Source organism: Dermochelys coriacea, chromosome 1, assembly GCF_009764565.3.
Source record: "Dermochelys coriacea isolate rDerCor1 chromosome 1, rDerCor1.pri.v4, whole genome shotgun sequence".
Lineage (NCBI taxonomy): Eukaryota > Metazoa > Chordata > Testudines > Dermochelyidae > Dermochelys > Dermochelys coriacea.
The window spans coordinates 256,121,629-256,140,763 of NC_050068.2; the positions used below are offsets into that span (position 1 = coordinate 256,121,629).

At 41.0% G+C, this 19,135-nt stretch overlaps 1 protein-coding gene across 4 annotated transcripts in view; it reads right to left on the bottom strand.

The window, feature by feature from the left end:
- Positions 1–19,135, bottom strand: part of LARGE1 (LARGE xylosyl- and glucuronyltransferase 1) — a 371,084-nt gene that overhangs the window by 330,576 nt on the left and 21,373 nt on the right. The window contains exon 1 of one of the 4 annotated variants that reach the window (XM_043519923.1): positions 9,065–9,112. The exons of the other annotated variants lie outside the window; for them this stretch is intronic. The gene's annotated coding sequence lies outside the window, so the exon portion shown is untranslated. Of the gene's footprint in view, positions 1–9,064; positions 9,113–19,135 lie in introns of those variants that run through there. 4 annotated transcript variants of the gene reach the window in all.

Genomic DNA, 19,135 nt, shown 5'->3' on the forward strand with positions numbered 1-19,135 from the left:
GGCAAGCTAGGCTTTGCATAATCTCTAGCCTCAGCGAAGTTTACTCGGTTTAACTTCTACTTTTCTTGAATTTCCTATCTATTACATAATAAAGATTGCTTTCTTTAAAATAATCTTAGTTTATGAACTGTTACTGATGGAGCTTGACAAATGCATTCTCCCACTCACCAGCTGTGGGTATGAAACTGTGCCTGGAAAATGGAATGGTATATTTGTCACTTTCTGCAGAATTCTAAGCTTTCATTTAAAAAGACTTTCCGATCAAACAGTTGCCAAGGCATCCTCCTGAATGTGACCTAGTGCAAAGGCTGTCCTCCTGAGGGTGCAGACAGACAGCCTGAAACAAAATAGGCTAAACTACCCCTCAGAAGGGGAACCTAGCTGTACCCCCCTCAAATCTGGTAAATGCTGAGAACTTCCAGAAGGTGACAATCTCCCTGTCTACCTCCCAAACTCTGTGTACTTGGAACTCTGGTGGTGAGAGTAAGATAAACCTTTGTGTTAATGAGTGGGCTACTGAGATGATTCGTCAAGGGGGGATTACTGGAGCAGGCACTTTGGGCCTCTGCAATGAGAAAGAAAATGAACTTCAACACTGTGTAAGTGATAAGAGGGGTGAAAGGTATCTGGCCTAGAATATTCTGTCAAAGGCAGTGCACAATGTTGTCCCATTCCCAAAAGGTTCTGCAGTCAGAGGGGACATGGGGAAAGCCTAAGGATCAAAAGGAGTAAGTGGCAGGCCTGGTGACACACCTGATTTCTTCAATTAGGACATCACAATTCTGCAGTTTAACTCTAGGAACCTCCCATGCTGAGGTGTAAAATTCTGTATCCTCTCACCACTGCCCTGGGTCATCCTGTGTCCAATTAAATCCTCTCTTCAAATACCACGCACTGCTTAAAATCAGTGTCATTCCTGCTCATGTTGTAATAAGCTTAGCAAGGCACTATCTACACTGATAATTCCTTTCATTCCATTTTGGCTGACCAAAGGAGAAGAGACCTGAGTATATCATGTATTTCAAAATTGTCATTTTACTACAAAGATCGATATAACAGGATAGATGGCAGACAATGGAGCTCCTTGTTTTATTTTAAGATAACCACTCACAATGCCGCTTAGTCTAGCAACTGATATAGTGAAACCATTTGTTTGGTTTCTTCCGGGGAGGGAAAAATATGAGTGTATTTTAGTGCTCACAGAAGTGAGGAATTGATAGCATAATGCAGAAAAGTGCTGTGCAAGTTTCTCCACACGCAGCTCTCTCAGCACACTTTAATAATGACCTGTGACTCATGCCTGTCAGCAGAAAACACTTTCCCTGTTACAGAGTTGCCAAGCCTCTCATATTTAGCAGCACCTCTCCCCTACCTTCCTCCGAAGCAGAGTTATTTTGCCCTATCCACAGCCTTTAGGGATAAAGCTTTATCTCTATAAGGTCTTTGCACACTCTGCCTTGATCTACAGAATACAATTCTGTCAGCCACACTTCCAGTATGGACAAGAAATGCTGCAGAAGGACTTATGTCAGTGAAGGCAGGTCATGCACAGGCTCTTCCAGGGCTGGAGAGGAGCTATCCATGGCAGAAAAAGCCTGGCTGGGGGGGGAAGGTGGGAGGCTGGGCAGAGAAGGACAAGAGTGGCGATAAGAAAATAGGGGGAGGGTAGGAAAGGAAAATGCGATGGAAACAGCCCTTTAATGACGGGGAGAGAAATTGAAGTGAGAAAAGGGCGGAGAGCTAGCTAGGAGAGGTTTACTGGGGAAAGAGATGAAAACACCTCTATAGAGTAAAGGAAAACAAATGGAAAAATGGAATAATCCATAGGATAAATACTAACAAGGGAAGGTGGAAACAAGGCCACCCTTGGTCTATTTAATAGTACACGCTATTGTGGTGTGTAGTTTTCCTAAGAGAACAGCTTGTGAGAGATAATTGCACAGCAACAGAATCAGCATGATCATTGACCTATTTGATTAAAGGGACATTATTAACTTAATCATGTGTTATAAACAAAATTTACCTAGGTTCTTAATCAGCCTTAGATTCATAAAAGTGAGCACTTTAAAAATCCATTGTGTGCGTCACCAACTATATGCAAAAAGAAAAGGAGTACTTGTGGCACCTTAGAGACTAACAAATTTATTAGAGCATAAGCTTTCATGAGCTACAGCTCACTTCATCGGATGCATGAACTATATGCCGTTTGCTTTTTGCCCTTCTCTCAGGTTGGGCAATGAACACCAATGAAATCAGCTTCACTTTCATGTTCTTATGGCTGCAACATTTGGATTTCAGATACTTCACAGTGATATTGTTTTGTTTTGTTTTCCTTTAAACTAAACCCAACAACATGACAATTTTTACACATCTCTACACTAACAAGTTTTTACAACATTTAAATTCAGGGTCATATTTAAGCTGACACTTTCCCATTAACGACTGAAGCAGACAAGATGTGAAGAGGTATTCTATCCAATTCCCCTGGAATAAATTTGGCTGTGATCTGTGGTTTCTAGGTTGGGGAAGGGCACAAGCGCTAACAACAGTTTGCTGTTTGCCTGCCTGCCATGCTACTATCTAGTGGCTGGCACATGGGGAGGGAGTGGAAATGACCAATGGGAACAAAACTTATCTCCTGCTCTACAGGAAAAAAATAGCACAACACATCCCCAACAAATTAAGCCCATAGAAACTGAGAGGCTGAGATTTAAAGGTAGGGCATTCAAAGGCACCTAGGAGAGTAAGGAGCATAAGTCCCACTTTCAATAGACTCAAGCTCTTTAAATCATTTAGACTTTGTCTTCGTTGCCCCCCAAAAGGTGTTTTTACAGACAGTTAAATAAGGCACATTAGTTATCCTGGTGTAAAATCCTGGTGGAAACAAGGCTCTGTAGCTTTTACCTTGATGTAGCTAGGCAAGGTCAATCCCAAGTTGGGGTTATAACGTTGATCATGACTGGCAACCCTGAAAATTACCTGCACCTTGTCTCCATGTAGATTTAACATTGAGATAACTATTTTTTTTTCCTCCAGTGAAGGCATAGCCTTAGAGATTTTCAGAAACATCTAACATGAGAAATCTGTAGCAGGAGAACTGGTATCCCTCAACTAGCATTAAACAAGCTGTTGCACTCCCACCAGACAATGCAGAAATACAAAAGTACACATGGACTCACCTCTGCTTTCAGAAAAAAGCTCCCATATTCATCCATGCCTGTTTTAGGATCACACAAACAACTCTGCAAGGAGCATCTCGCTGCCACACTCAAATTGTCCAGCTCTCAAGCACAGTCTTATAAATCAAGGCACATAATAGTATGCATTCTAGCCCTCTCTAAATGGCCTGAGTTCACATTTTTGGGTTATTTCCACTCCACCCAAAAAAAGGTTTTGGCTTAGTTATAGGTATTTCTTTTTTTAAACTTGCTGGTAGTAATAACACACTATGAAAGCACCACTAGATTAGCTCAGCAGCTCTTCCCCGTTCTAATAACTTACACTGTATTCTGACACAGTTAATTTGTATGGTGTATTCTAATTAGGGTGACTAGATAGCAAATGTAAAAAAAATCGGGACAGGGAGTGGGGAGTAATAGGTGCCTATATAAGAAAAAGACCCCAATATCAGGACTGTCCCTATAAAATTGGGACATCTGGTCACCCTAATTCTAATTGGTAGAAAGTGAAACTCCACGGATATGCTACAGCAAGGAAAAGATTCTGGGTTAGAACAATCCTGACCAATCAGAAGCTTAGTATTCTAGCTATACGTAAAAGTAGAGAATGTTTAAGGGAGGAAGGGGAGAAAGAAAGAATCAGGTAATTAATCCAACACAGTTTTGGCAAAGAACAGAGGTAAAATGTCTTCAGGTTATTAGACGTGCTGAAGGCAGTGACACCGAGAGTAAAGGTTGCATGACACTTTCCATTTTAAAGTCCTATTTAAAGCTGCTTATAAACTTTCCAAACTTTAACTGTTTGGGCTGAGGTTTTTTCATGCTGGATGTCTCCCTCAGGTGGAATTAAATAAAAAAATACCAAAAATAGTTCAGACTTTTTGCAGAAGAGATTACAGAAAAATATGTTGTTTTCCCCCTATTATGAAATTCTTTAAAATGTTTCATTAAAAAAATCCTTGTGCCTCCTTCATGCTTTGGAAGAGGGACTTGAAATTTGGCAGAATTTGTGTTGAATGGCGAAAGCCAGGTGCAGGTTTTGATTTACGAACACCCCAGGAATGGAGGTTATTCGTGCCTCTGAAATGTTCGTAACTCTGAACAGAATGTTATGGTTATTAATTCAAAAGTTTACAACTGAACATTGACTTAAAACAGCTTTGAAACTTTACTATGTAGAAGAAAAATGCTGCTTTCCTTTTTGTTTTAGTAGTTTTCATTTAAACACACTATTGTATTTGCTTTCCCCACACCTCTACTGCCTCCTTATTGTGTACTTCCAGTTCCAAATGAGGAGTGTGGTTGACTGGTCAGTTTGTAACTCTGAGATTCTACTGTACCATCAAGAAAATCTAAATGAAATATTTTATTTTTGGGTCAGCATGACATTAATCTCTTTTCACCAGAGCTGCCACAGTTCCTCATGCCCCCATTTTCTGCTTTTGGCTGGGTTCCCTCGCTAGACTTCATCTCCCATGATGTACTGCAATCGCCTCTCGAGTGCAGAACTGCATCACAGAAGTCACATGACGACAGTGCATCAAGGGAGATACAGTCTGGCCAGAGAACCTGGCCCATAGAGGAGAATGGGGCATGAGGAACCTGGACTATAGCTCTCAAAAGGCACCACAGTAGTTGAGAGAGAGAGAGAGAAATTAATGTAGCACTGACAACACAAAATGTTTCAATTTGGGAAAGCAGAAATGATCCTTTTTGACTGAAATCAAAATCAAAATTTTTCAGAACTTTATGTTCTGTGAAAGATTTTGATATTTTGACTTTTTGGGATGAAAACAAATTTCAAAATATCGGAATTTCCTGTGGGATTTTTAACTAGTTCTAATCATAATGCATACACACAAGGGGACCAAATTAAGGTTGCACAGGCAATCTTCAGATTGGCATATCCCAACTTTGAGTACTTAACTGTGCAACCTTAATGTTCTTTTAATATGCAATATATTTCTAAGCTGCCTATCAGTTTGGTATTGAAGCATCATTATCCTTAGTGTTTCTATGTTAGTGGGAGTATAATTAATAATTTGTAGGGCTGTCTAGTGATTCAAAAAAATTATCGCAATTAATTGTGAGATTAAAAAAATTAATCACGATTAATCACGGTTTTAATTGCACTGTTAAATAATAGATTACCATTTATTTAAATATTTTTGGATGTTTTCAATATTTTCAAATACATCTCTACCCCGATATAACACGGTCCACAGGAGCCAAAAAAGCTTACCACGTTATATGTGAAATCTCATCACATCGAACTTGTTTTGGTCCCCCCTACTCCTCGTCTCCTGACTGCCCCCTCCAGAGCCCCCCCATCCAGCCCCCCTGCTCCCTGTCCCGACTGCCCCGACCCCTATCCACACCCCCGCCCCCGACAGGCACTCACTGGCAGCAGAGCAACGTGGCCCCAGCCTGCTCCACTCAGCCAGCTCCCAGCCACGGCGCTCCACTTCCCGCCACCGGTGAGTGCAGGGAGGTTGGGGAAAGGAGACCCCCCTCCAGTCGCCGGCAGTGGGAAGTGGAGCGGGCTGGGGCTGGGCTGCTCCGCTTCCACCGCTGCCGGTGAGTGCGGGGGGGATCCCTTCCCCTAAGCCCCCTCCCCCGAGTAACGTGGCTGTGGCGAGGGAAGCGGAGCGGGCTGCTCCCGACCCCCCCTCCTGCTAATCACCCAGGCCACTCTGGGCCTGCAGGGACCCCAAAAGTGCCCCCCCCAGCTCCTGCCTCCCAGACCCTGGGGCAGGGGGGAGGCCTGCTTTACCACATTGTATGCGACCCATGTTATATCAGGTCGTGTTATATCAGGGTAGAGGTGTACATTGATTTCAATTACAACACAGAATACAAAGTATACAGTTCTCAGTTTATATTATTTTTTATTACAAACATTTGCACCGTAAAAGATAAACAAATGAAATAGTATTTCAATTAACCTCATACAAGTACTGTAGTGCAATCACTTCATCATGAAAGTTGAACTTACAAATGTAGTATTATTTTTACATAACTTCCTTCAGCTGAGGGAGCCTTTGTTTGCAAGGGAGAGTGGATTTTGACCTCGGGGCTCGGCATGCAGCAGGGGAGGAGAGGCTGGTGCAGGGAGGCTGAGCTTGCCAGGCCCCTGTTCTCTATGGCAGTGTTTCTCAAACTTTTTGTGCTGGCAACCCCATTTCGACTTTAAAAAAATTGTGATCCCCCCCCCCCCAACTAGAAAAAATTGTGACACCGCCCCACCCCCATCTTCAGCCCTGCAGGGCTCAGGGCTTCAGCCCGCTCAGGGCAAGGAGGTTCAGCCCCACCGGGTGCAAGGCTTGAGGAATGGGTCTCAGGGTTTCAGCCCCCCTCAGGTCACGGACCTCTGGAGCTGCGGCTTCAGCCCTCCACCACTGATGCTGCCCTCCTCGCCCAGAGGTATGCAAGTAATGCATCAATTTTGTTTTCAATTAATTAGGGCTGTCAAGCGATTAAAAAAATTAAATGCTGCGATTAATTGCACTGTTAAACAATAATAGAATATCAATTTTTAAAAAATGTTGATGCATTTCTACATTTTCAAATATATTGTTTTCAAATACAACACAGAAGTGTACAGTGCTCACTTTATTTTTGATTACCAATATTTGCACTGTAAAAAAAAAAGAAATAGTATTTCAATTCACCTAATACAAGTACTGTAGTGCAATCTCTATCATGAAAGTTGAAATTACAAAATGTAGAATTATGTACAAAAAAACTGCATTAAAAAATAAAACAAATGTAAAATTTTAGAGGCTGCAAGTCCACTCAGTCCTACTTCTCGTTCAGCCAATCGCTCAGACAAACAAGTTTGTTTAAGTTTTCAGGATAATGCTGCCATTTCTTGTTTACAATGTCACCTGAAAGTGAGAACAGGTGTATTCATGGCACTGTTGTAGCCGGTGTCGCAAGATATTTATGTGCCAGATGCGCTAAAGATTCATATATCCCTTCATGCTTCAGCCACCATTCCAGGGGACATGCGTCCATGCTGATGATGGGTTCTGCTCAATAACAATCAAAAACAGTGCAGACCGACACATGTTCATTTTCATTATTTGAGTCAGATGCCACCAGCAGAAGGTTGATTTTCTTTTTTGGTGGTTCGGCTTCTGTAGTTTCCCCATTATGGAACATCGTAGCTCTTTTAAGACTTCTGAAAATATGCGCCACACCTCGTCCCTCTCAGATTTTGGAAGGCACTTCAGATTCTTAAATCCTGGGTCGAGTGGTATAGCTATCTTTAGAAATCTCACATTATTACCGTCTTTGCATTTTGTGAAATCTGCACTGAAAGTGTTCTTAAAATGAACAACATATGCTGGGTCATCATCAGAGACTGCTAGAATATGAAGTATATGGCAGAATGAGGGTAAAAGAGCAAGGGACATACAGTTCTCCCCCAATGAGTTCAGTCACAAATGTAATTAACACATTTTTTTAACAAGCATCATCAGCATGGAAGCATGTCCTTTGGAATGGTGGCCAAAGCATGAAGGAGCATATGAATGTTTAGCATATCTGGCACGTAAATACCTTGCAATGCCGGCTACAAAAGTGCCTTGTAAATGCCTGTTCTCACTTTCTGGTGACATTGCAAGAAAGAAGAGGGCAGCATTATCTCGTGTAAATGTAAACCAAACTTGTTTGTCTTAGCGATTGGCTGGACAAGAAGTAGGACTGAGTTGACTTGTAGGCTCTGAAGTTTTATATTGTTTTGTTTTTGAGTGCAGTTATGTAACAAAAAAAGTTGACATTGGTCAGTTGCACTTTCATGACAAAGAGATAGTATATTTCAGTTCACCTCATACAAGTACTGTAGTACAATCTCTTTTGTTTATCATTTTTACAGTGCAAATATTTGTAATCAAAATAATATACGCTTTGATTTCCATTACAACACAGAATACAATGTATATGAAAATGTAGAAAAACATCCAAAATATTTAATAAATTTCAGTTGGTATTCTATTGTTTAACAGTGCAATTAATTTTTTTAATCGTGCTTTTTTTTGAGTTAATTGCATGAGTTAACTGCAATTAATCTCAGGCATTAACTACGATTAATTGACAGCCATAATAATTTGTAATTTAGTAGTGCACAGAAGCTCCATTTAGATTAAGGTCCCATTATGGTAGGTGCTGTACAAACACTGAAAAACAAAGAGTACCTCATTTATAATCTTTGAGAGAGTCCAATAGTGCTGGAAAGTAGGATCCTATGGATCAGTTAGTTCAGGCAAACAGGTTCAATGCAAAGAACATTTCCACACTCAACAGCCAGCTCAGCCCCCAACTGGACAGACCATTCTGCATCACCATATTGTTTTTATTAGCATGGACTGGTAGCTGTGTTTAAGAAGCTGAATTTTCTCTTAATTTAAAATCTCAAGTCGAAATGGAAGCTGAATCTAGGAGCTAAAGTCGGTGTTTCATTCACTAACTTTTCTCAGCCCACTAGGGGTTAGAACTTTTGATCTTGTGACTAATTACCGATTTGTATGCCAGTTCTGCACGTAAAACAAATGTTATTACTTCACTGCTCATGCCAACAGCTCCAATGAATAGTTAAAAAAACAATACTTGGCAGGGAAAGCATGCTGGCCGAACAAAGTAATGCAGCAGTCTATTAACCCTTCTGCTCTTGAATTGGCAAGTCCAGTCTGGGTCAGTTAAACCTGAATGGCTTAAGGGAAAAAAGTGCATTCGAAAAAGTTGCTGATTGTTTCTCAACAATGAACTCTATGCCGATTTACACCAGCTGAGAATCTGACCCCCCATCAGTAAGAACCATTCACCTAATAAATATCTATTTTTCAACTTTGACTTGATAATTGAATACCCATAGCCAAGGGTACCTCTTGCTGTATGAGCCAGGAAGCGTATCATCTCCTGTGATATGGACTATCCCTGGAGTGGCATGGCTGAGATCTGTGAAACAAAATACCACTGCTGAAAATAAGATGACACTTGTACCACAAGAGAGATCCCGCAAGAGTATTTTTGGTTTGGTTCCAGGGTAGTTTGTCTGTTTTATAGGGGGGAATAATCTCTCCTTAAAGTTAAAAATGCACAGCCGAGAAAGACTAAAGGGATATTCTGATAACAGTGAGAAGCTGAAGTGGCTAGATCTAGTTTAGAAGATCAGCACTGTAAAAGCTTCTCCATACTAGACTACCAACTACGGCCATTTCTAGGATACAGCATTTGGAACGCCAAAAATGTACTGTGTACCGTAAGCACCGGCCCACCCTGCACAGATGATAAAAAGGAGAGGATTCTTGCAAACTGTCAGACTGTGTGCATCAGAAAAAAATCTTTAGGATAGAGAGGGGAAGGAACCCATATGGCAGACCTCTCCAAAGCCAGCGCAGGGAGGAAAAACACCTTTCAATGCTGCCTCAGATTTACAGGAGCCCTGGTACCTTTACTAGACCTGGGAAGCCCTCCATAAAACATTAAGAATGGCAATTCTGGGTCCATCTAGCCCAGTATCCCGTCTTCCAAAAGCATCCAATGCCAGCTGCATTTTAGTCCTAAAGTTTCCTACATTCCATGCAGGTTTGGTTGCCCCCCTCGCTGTGTGGTAGAAAACTATTTACGTCAAAAATAAAGAATCCTGAGGCTAGAAAGAGAGTCCTGGACATGAAAGGAATCAATGCCAGAGCACTTTAAGTTTCTAGCATGGGTAATTTTTTTTTAAAAAAAATTCCCATTCCTTATTGTGGGTCTGTCCCACATTTGGTCTTGTCAACTTGACAGTGGCAGATAACCGGGCCCTGAGTCTTCAGTTATAGGCTGACTGTCCAAAAGTTACATGATTTGGAAAAAACATTTTGACTTTTCTGGTTGAAACAAACAATGGAGTTGCAAATGTCACTGTAGTAAGTGGTTCTTCATTTATTTGAATTACAGTCACACCTAGAGGCTGCAACCGAGAGACGAGTCCTAGTGTGCTAGGCACAGTACATACATAAGAACGTAGGAACAGCTGTACTGGGTCAGACCAAAGGTCCTTCTAGCCCAGTATCCTGTCTTGTGGCATCACCTTCTAGCCCAGCATCCTGTCTCATGACAGTGGCTGATGCCAGATGCCCCAGAGGGGATGAACAGAACAGGTGATCCATCTCCTGTCTCCCATTCCCAGCTTCTGGCAAACAAAGGCTAGGGAAAGCAGTCCTGTCTATCCTGGCTAATAGCCATTGATGGATCTATCCTCCCTGAACTTATCTAGTTCTTTTTTGAACCCCGTTGTAGTCTTCACCTTCACAACATCCTCTGACAAGCAGTTCCACAGGTTGACTGTGTATTGTGTGAAAAAATACTTCCTTTTGTAGGTTTTAAACTTGCTGCCTATTAATTTCATTTGGCGACGCCTAGTTCTTGTGTTATGAGAAGGAGTAAATAACACTTCCTTATTTACTCTCTCCACATCAATCATATCCCCCTTAGTCATCTCTTTTCCAGGCTGAAAAGTCCCAGTCTTATTAATCTCTCCTCCTATGGCAGCCATTCTATACCGCTAATCATTTTTGTCGCCCTTTTCTGAACCTTTTCCAATTCCAATGCATTTTTTTTTTTTTTTTAAAGATGTGGTGACCACATCTGCACACAGTATTCAAGCTGTGGGCATACCATGGAATTATATAGCCGCAATAGGATATTTTCTGTCTTATTATCTATCCCTTTCTTAATGATTCCCAAAATTCTCTTTGCTTTTTTGACAGTCACTGCACATTGAGTAGATGTTTTCAGAGAAACATCCACAATGACTCCAAGATCTCTTTGAGTGGTATCAGCCAATTTAGACCCCATCATTTTATATGTACAGTTGGGATGTTTTCCAATGTGCATTACTTTGCATTTATCAACATTGAATGTCATCTGCCATTTTGTTATTCAGTCACTCAGTTCTGAGAGATCCTTTTGTAGCTCTTCGCAGTCTGCCTGGGACTTAACTATCTTGAGTAGTTTTTCATCTGCAAATTTTGCCACCTCATCATTTACCCCTTTTTCCAGATCACTTATGAATATATTGAATAGGACTGGGCCCAGTACAGAGGTGTCCTTCAGGGGACTATTTACCTCTCTCCATTCTGAGAACTGACCATTTATTCCTACCCTTTGTGTCCTGTCTTTTAACCAGTTATCAATCCATGAGAGGACCTTCCCTGTTATCCCATGACAGCTTACTTTGCTTAAGAGTCTTTGGTGAGGGACCTTGTCAAAGGCTTTCAGAAAATCTAAGTACATTATATCCACTGGATCACCCTTGTCCACATGGTTGTTGACCCCTCAAAGAATTCTAATGCAGCATGATTTCCTTTTACAAAAACCATGTTGACTCTTCCCCAACAAACTATGTTCATCTATAAAAAGAAAAGGAGTACTTGTGGCACCTTAGAGACTAACAAATTTATTAGAGCATAAGCTTTCGTGAGCTACAGCTCACTTCATTGGATGCATTTGAAGTGAGCTGTAGCTCACGAAAGCTTATGCTCTAATAAATTTGTTAGTCTCTAAGGTGCCACAAGTACTCCTTTTCTTTTTGCGAATACAGACTAACACGGCTGCTACTCTGAAATATGTTCATCTATGTGTCTGACAATTTTGTTCTTTACTATAGTTTCAAACAGTTTGCCCGGTACTGAAGTCAGGCTTACCAGCCTGCAATTGCCAGGGGCACTTCTGGAGCCCCTTTTTAAAAATTGGCATCACATTAGCTATCCTCCAGTCATTTGGTACAGAAGCTGGTTTGAATAATAGGTTACAAACTACAGAGGAGAAACAGGATGGTCTTCCATGGAAAATAGATCTTCATATTTCAAGTATAGCTAGTTTAGCTCAAAAGGTATAAATAACCATCCGAAAGATTTCTTAAGAGACGGTCCTGAGATTACATTTTTTTTTAAACTTAAATTACAAGTCATCTTGAAGAAGGACAAAACTATTTTTTCCATGGTACCAAATCTTTGGCTGCCCAATTGGAGGTAAGGGGAAAAATGATTAGATCTACCTATTGTAAATTATACCCCACTAGACATTATAGGGCATACATTTTTCTACCTTGCTTCAGGAAGCTAATCTGAGATTTATTTTCAGGTGGTGGTGTGTGCTATGATTAGTTGGTTTCCCTTTCTATGAGGTGGTGTTGGATCCATTTATGCTTTAGCTTTTTGGGAAATTTGTCTTGTCTTATACTTCTAGAACTACTGATAAAAATGTACCCTCCCCAACCCCAAAGCTATTTTTATATTTTTTGCATTATTTGTTCAAATAGAGGACTTGCCGCTACTCAGCATGAGTAACAGTACAGCAATCTGGTCCTTGATCACCTACAGTTTTTAAAATATTATGCTCTTTAATTAATCATAGGTTTTTAAGGTCAGTAGGGACCACTTTGATCATCTAGTCTGCTTCTTGCATTCCACAGGCCATAGAATTTCACGCACATTCCTGCACCATGTCTACAGCTTCTGTTTGAGCGAGAATATATCTTCAGAAAAACTTCCAATTTTGAGTGAAAGACTTCAGGTAATGAAGATTCCATCGCATCCCTTAATGCACTGTTCCAATGGTTAACTACAAAAATTGCACAGTATTGTATTTCAGACTGAAAATAAGGTGCAAATTTTTGACAGCAAGTCAACCATTGGATCAATTTACCATGGACTGTGGTACATTCTCCATCACTGGAAATATTTAAATCAAAAGTGGACGTCTTTCTAGGGTATGCTCTTGTTCAACCTTAATTTATTGGGCTATATGTAAGAATCACTGGTTGGAATTCTATGGCCTGTGTTATGCAGGATGGCAAACTAGATGATCACAATGGTCCCTTCTGCCTTAAAATCTATTAGATATTTTTTATTAAAAATAATAATTATAAATCAAGACTTCTGGGCCCCCTCCCCTCTCCCTAGAAAAAAGAAAAGGCAAGTAAAAACCAAATCAAATCAAAGCCTTAGATATCTTGACAAGGGAACCATCTGGAAAGTCTTACCTTCCAGATACTTTCCCCATGTATTTCATTTTCCAGCTAATCATTGCAACCACCCGCTGGGGAAAAACAAAATATTGTATCGCTTTCTGTCATACTAACAATTTGGTGCACGCACTATACAAGAAACGGTGTGCACTAGATTATTTATATTGGGCCTCACTATAAGTCACATCCTACAACTGCAATAAAGAGAAAATTAATTAAACCAGATGAATCTGGAATATATTAAAGCAAAAAACCTCACATGGATACAATGGAAAACCTGAACAGTTGAAAGTCACAACCAAGGCAGGAAATTCTACAATCAAGGTTCAAACACCCACATTAACATGGCTACATTACATGTCACCTGTATTTTGTGGTCTACATTTTATGACCAACCACAATGTATTATCATACCAGAAAAACAGGATTAACTTTGGGCTACCTCACTGCCTCCTATGGAAAAGGCCTCACAGAGTTCTCCTGAGACCTTCCTGGGAAGAGTTGGCCCTTACCCTCATGTCCAGTGCAAACCAAGGTCACGATCCATCCCCAATTGAAGTGGATGGGAGTCTTTCCATTGACTTCAACATGATTTGGACATGTCTCCAAATAAGCAGCAAAGAGAATTGATTAAACTTGGAGATGAGACAGAGCCCATTGTTGTTTACATGGAAGACCTGTGTTCTGGGTTCCCCTGCTGTCCACTTGGCCCTCTCAGCTCCATTGGAGTCACATTGTTAAGAGTGGCTCAGCCCACAGCTGCCCCCAGAATGCTGTTTAAAGGGAGTTCTACGGCACAGAAAGAAGTTCATGCATTCATCGCAATGAGCTCTACCATATACCCAGCAGAGGATGACTTTTATTGTTACTGTTGGGTTTTTTGTTATTTGAGTGTGACTGAATTTATGTAACATCGTTCACCAATGTCAAGGTGTTTTACAGCATGCAAAGAGGTAAGGAATTCAGACAAAATACAAGCAGAGTGAAATAGCAAAATGTTTTGATTTAAAATGGCAAAAAAAGTCTTGCTGTGCAAATTTGGTTCATATTTGCACAACTTCCACCCCCGGCTTTGTTTCTTACATGCACATGGAACCCTGCCAAAGGCAACTGGACACAACTCCTCTTATGTATTCATCTCCAAACAAGCACTTTTATGTCCACTGTACCTGTATTCCATTAGGTTAAACTATTAGCTTTCAAACTCCCAGCAGTTTATAAGTAGAAAAAGTTAAGGAAAGTTATTGAGGACAGGGCATCAGAACTTTGGTCTGCAAGTCAAACACAAACGAAAAACCACTTTGACCATCGGGACAATATACTTCGGAGTCACTGGTGCCATACAGGCTGAGTATAACAAAGAGAAGTGAGAGAGGCCAGCAAAAGCTTGAACCCTTTCTCCGACGCTGCAAATCCTGCTGATCCTCCCCTGAAGTGACAAGGCCTGACCCCCATACCTTCCACTTGGCAAAACCTTCTGCTCATCTTTCCCTCACAAAAGATCTGACTTTCCTGCATTCTTCTAATGACAGGACCCCTCGCTCTGACCACTCAGATTATACCCACATCGCACACTAAGCCCTGGCTTTGACTCAGGTTCAAGCCCAAGCTCAAGCCCCCCTTCTGTTCACATACAAATCAGCCTGACTCGGGTTAGCGAGCACTCAGGACTCAGGTCCTCGGACCCCACAAAGGGGAATGGGTCAGAGCCCAAGTCCCACAGCGACTTGGGTCTGCAGCGTGACCTGCGTCCATACTCCATGATGACAGGGCTTGCACCCAAGTCCGAAAATCTGCATAATACAGTATGGATGTGTTAGCACAGATATGAGACCCGGGTCCAGCAGCTGTTAATCCAGGTTCACAGTGCAGTATGGACACTGAAGCATGGGCTTGCAAACACCAGTCCACAAACCTGATTCCCACCAGGGTTTACAATGCAGTGTAGACATACCTTCAGAATTTAAATCTTCATCTACACCTCTGTGACTCATAGGGTTACAAAAAACTTCCTTTTAGAGTAGCAGCCATGTTAGTCTGTAGCCACAAAAAGAAAAGGAGTACTTGTGGCACCTTAGAGACTAAAATTTCTCTAAGGTGCCACAAATACTCCTTTTCTTTTTGCAAAAAACTTCCTAAGGCTCTGCAAACCTTACAGCGGGTGCTATCAACAGGGGAGGCAGCCTGGTGCAATAAGAAGTCATTGGAGTGAGACTTGGAAGCACAGAGGTCTATTCCTGGCTCTTCCACCAACTACTATGTGACCTTGGGCAAGATACTTCTCTCTGTGCCTCTGTTTCCCCTCCCATCATCTATTGGTCTTTTTTATTAAGATCGTAAGCTCTTTGAAGCAGGGACTGTCACTTACTATGGGTGTGCGCAGCACCTAGCACAATGGGGCATCTGACCTCAGTGGGGGTCTCTAAGCACCACTGTAAAAAACAAAACGAGCACGAACTCAAGCACAGAATAAAAAAAAGTCTCTAATTTTCAAGATTTAAACTATTTTAGTTTGTGGTAACCAGAATTTTCACATGGGTTTTAAATTATAGGTACTGGTAATCAAATAAGCACTCAATAAATAGAACTAGCACCTATAATTTTCATTTTAATAACCATGGACTCTCAGACTTCAGTGTTACTCTGGATCTCCAGGCGCAAAAACCTGCTGCATGAGGATTAAAATCTTACCTAGATTAGACATACAGCCATGTCAGGGAACCTGGTTCCAGCACACCTGCCCCCAATTCAGTTGCAAACATTGTTCCAATTTGTACCCGGGACTGGCTCATAATAGTGCTTCATAACCAGGCCACTTATGTTCTATCTATACTACAAATTGGAACAGGGTTTGTATCAGAGTTAGGACAGAACCACGTTATACCTACATTACCCAATACTGTTATCATTCTAGCACAATGTCTGAAGTCCCCTTGTGCCACAAGGCTAAAATTGAGTAGACTCACTTGCAGCAAATTCCTACAGAAACATAGGTCTTTTAAGTATAATCTATCTGCAAAATCTGGAGCACTGTGTAGAGGTACACGTTCTGAAAATGAAGAAGAAAATTCAATATGCATGCTCAGAACCACAGTTTTAAAATTACTAACTTTCTTACACCATCAATCTTTCCTCCAGATAATGGGAGATACTGAAGTCCTCATTCAGAATGGCATATATACCATGTTTGAAACTTCAAAAATAAAGCCATTTGAGTTATCATAGCATGAACAGCACCCAAAAAATGTCTTAGCTGGAAAATACTCTGCTCTCACCTACTTCCTCACCATATTCAGATAAAAATCCATTCAGCTGCATTTTGAATTATGAAACTTTTCAAACAGCAAAATGGAAAATTTCAGCAAAAATTGTTGCAGGGGGGGAGGAGGTTGGAGAAAGTAACTAAAAATAGACATTTATGGGATGTCATAATTCAGCAGAGCTACAGAAGACAGCTTCATTTGCAACAGTATCATTTTAATTTGCTCCAGAATCATCCTCACCAGCCAACTACTTACATCACAGAGCAGTGGTTCTCAAACATTTTTTTTTTTTTGAGGACCACTTGAAAATTGCTGCGGGTCTCAGTGGACCACTTAATGATCTTTCCAAATGTTGTTTGTACCATTAGCTAACTACTGTAAAGCGCTTTGGATAAAAGCGCTATATATATAAAAAAATAATAATAAACTGTGTGTGTTCTACAAATAAAAGCACACAACTCATTTTAATATCAGTAGTTTTACCTTTCTAATGTGATGGATGTGCCCTCTCTCCCCGGCCGCAGCAACCACCGAGTTGGGGCTGGGAAGGAGGGCTGTCTCTCCCTGGCAGCTGCAGCCCTGAAGCTGGGGAAAGTCCCCTCTTTCTCTGGCCATCACAGCTCTGCACATCCCAAATTCTCCCCACCCCCTCTTCTCACCCCACTGTCCCCCTTCCACCTGCCCCCTATTCCTCCCCAAGGTCATCACCTCACCTTACATGTGCGCCTTCTCCAGGGTCCAGGCACCTAATTAATGGAGCCACGCCTGCGCAGCTCCACTAATTAGGTGGGTGGCCCTTTATTCTCTCTTGTGCAACTGCCCAGGTGCATACCTTATAGGGAACTATCCGCAGACCACCTGAATGGACCACAGATTGAGAACCTCTGTCATAGAGACAGAACTGCTTGCCTGTCTTATTATAGTAACTGTGTCTCATGGGTTTTCCATGGACCTTTGTTCATAAAGTGTTTATCAATATGCATGCACACACAGCACCTAGGAAAGAAGTGGCAAGAAGCAGATGCTTTTGAACATTGGGGCAGCGGAGTGGGAGGGTAGAAATGAAGCTGGCAGGGGACAGGTCTTTGCATCCAACCTGTTTTAGTTATTTTGCTTTTAAACATCTAACTGAGACTCACAGATCCACCAGAAACACATTAAATCCTTTGAACCTCTGAAATGATGCATTATTGAAGTCACAGTAGGGGAGTCAACTCAGTTTAGAAGACATAAAAGTGTCTTTTTTCCATTACAAGATAATAGCTAAAAAAAAAAGACATTTTAATTTAGTAAGAAGATGCAGTCACACAGAGAAGAGGGGAAAAGAGGGAGGGTTGGGGGAGGAAAAAAAAAACCAAAAAAAACTTAATGCTTCCTTCCAGAATGCACCAAAGAAACAATCCCTCTCAAGCCAACTCTCTCTTTTAAATGTATCAAAATGAAATCAGCAAAACCCCAACTTCTCATTATCCCTAATCTACAAATACTCCTCACATGGTATCTGTTAGATCACTGCACTGTATACTCGCTCCAGAGCTTCAAGTGTATGTTATTAGAATAAGTTATTCATTTAAGATCTTAAAATTTGCCTCTATAGACACTGTCATTGCATTGTTTATTGTTGTAAGTCAGTGACATCAGAAATACTGAATTGTGAAACTCAGGTTACAGAAAATTTTATAGATATTAAAGAAATGAATACAATATAAATTCTAGCTTCCACCTCCTCTTAGGTGATGTTTCTCTCATTTTGAGTTTTTATTGGTTATAGCAATCCAAGTGGCAAATGCTGCTGAAGGAATAATACATGCAAACTACAAATATCTCTAATGTATGCAATACACAAATACCTCCCCACTATTCCAATCCAGCTGCAGATGGGGGTTGAGAAGAAGAGAACATAACTATCCCACTTAAATATCTGGTCCCCTGTGGCTTGATGGGAGAGAACTGAACAAACAAAGTCCTTATCTAGTTCTATGTAATCTCGTGTACTGAAGGGGAGATCAGAAGTGAAATGCAGCAAATGAAAATGACTTGAACCCTGCTGAATCTCTAAGTGGCCAAAATTTTGTTGTTTTATTATACGAGTATAAATGACTACTAATATGCTAGCCAGGCTATTATCAAATCTCTTCAGTGACAAAGCTCTCTGTTGAAGGGGACAAATAATAATAAATGCATTAAGTAACACATCACAGGAACAAACTATTTAGACTAGAGCCATTATCCCAGAGGATTACAGAGTTGGCTTTGCACCCCCTACCTATTTGTTGTTAGTTTTCCATCTTTATTTTAATACAGTGGCCATTATTACCAAATGCCACCAATAGCCTACTGTTCCTCAATAGTTTTGGATGGCAAGCACATAATCTCTTTAATTTGTATAGCAAGGCTTTGGGTTTGCTTTAAAGATGCATACAATAACCTTAGTGATAACAGCCTAATTTTCAAATGAGTCCTGCCAGTCTTGTCAAACTAATTCTTTAGATCACGGACCCATCGTGCAAGGTGCTGTAAAAACACAAACCAAAAAGACAGTTATTGCTGCAAGGAGCTTTCAGCCTATAAGACAAGACAACAAACAACAGAAGGATAAGGCAAACTGGGGAGCATAAGATGACAGTGAGAAGATTTGGGGAAGTGTAATAAGCAGTGGTGACAGCACAACAACTCTG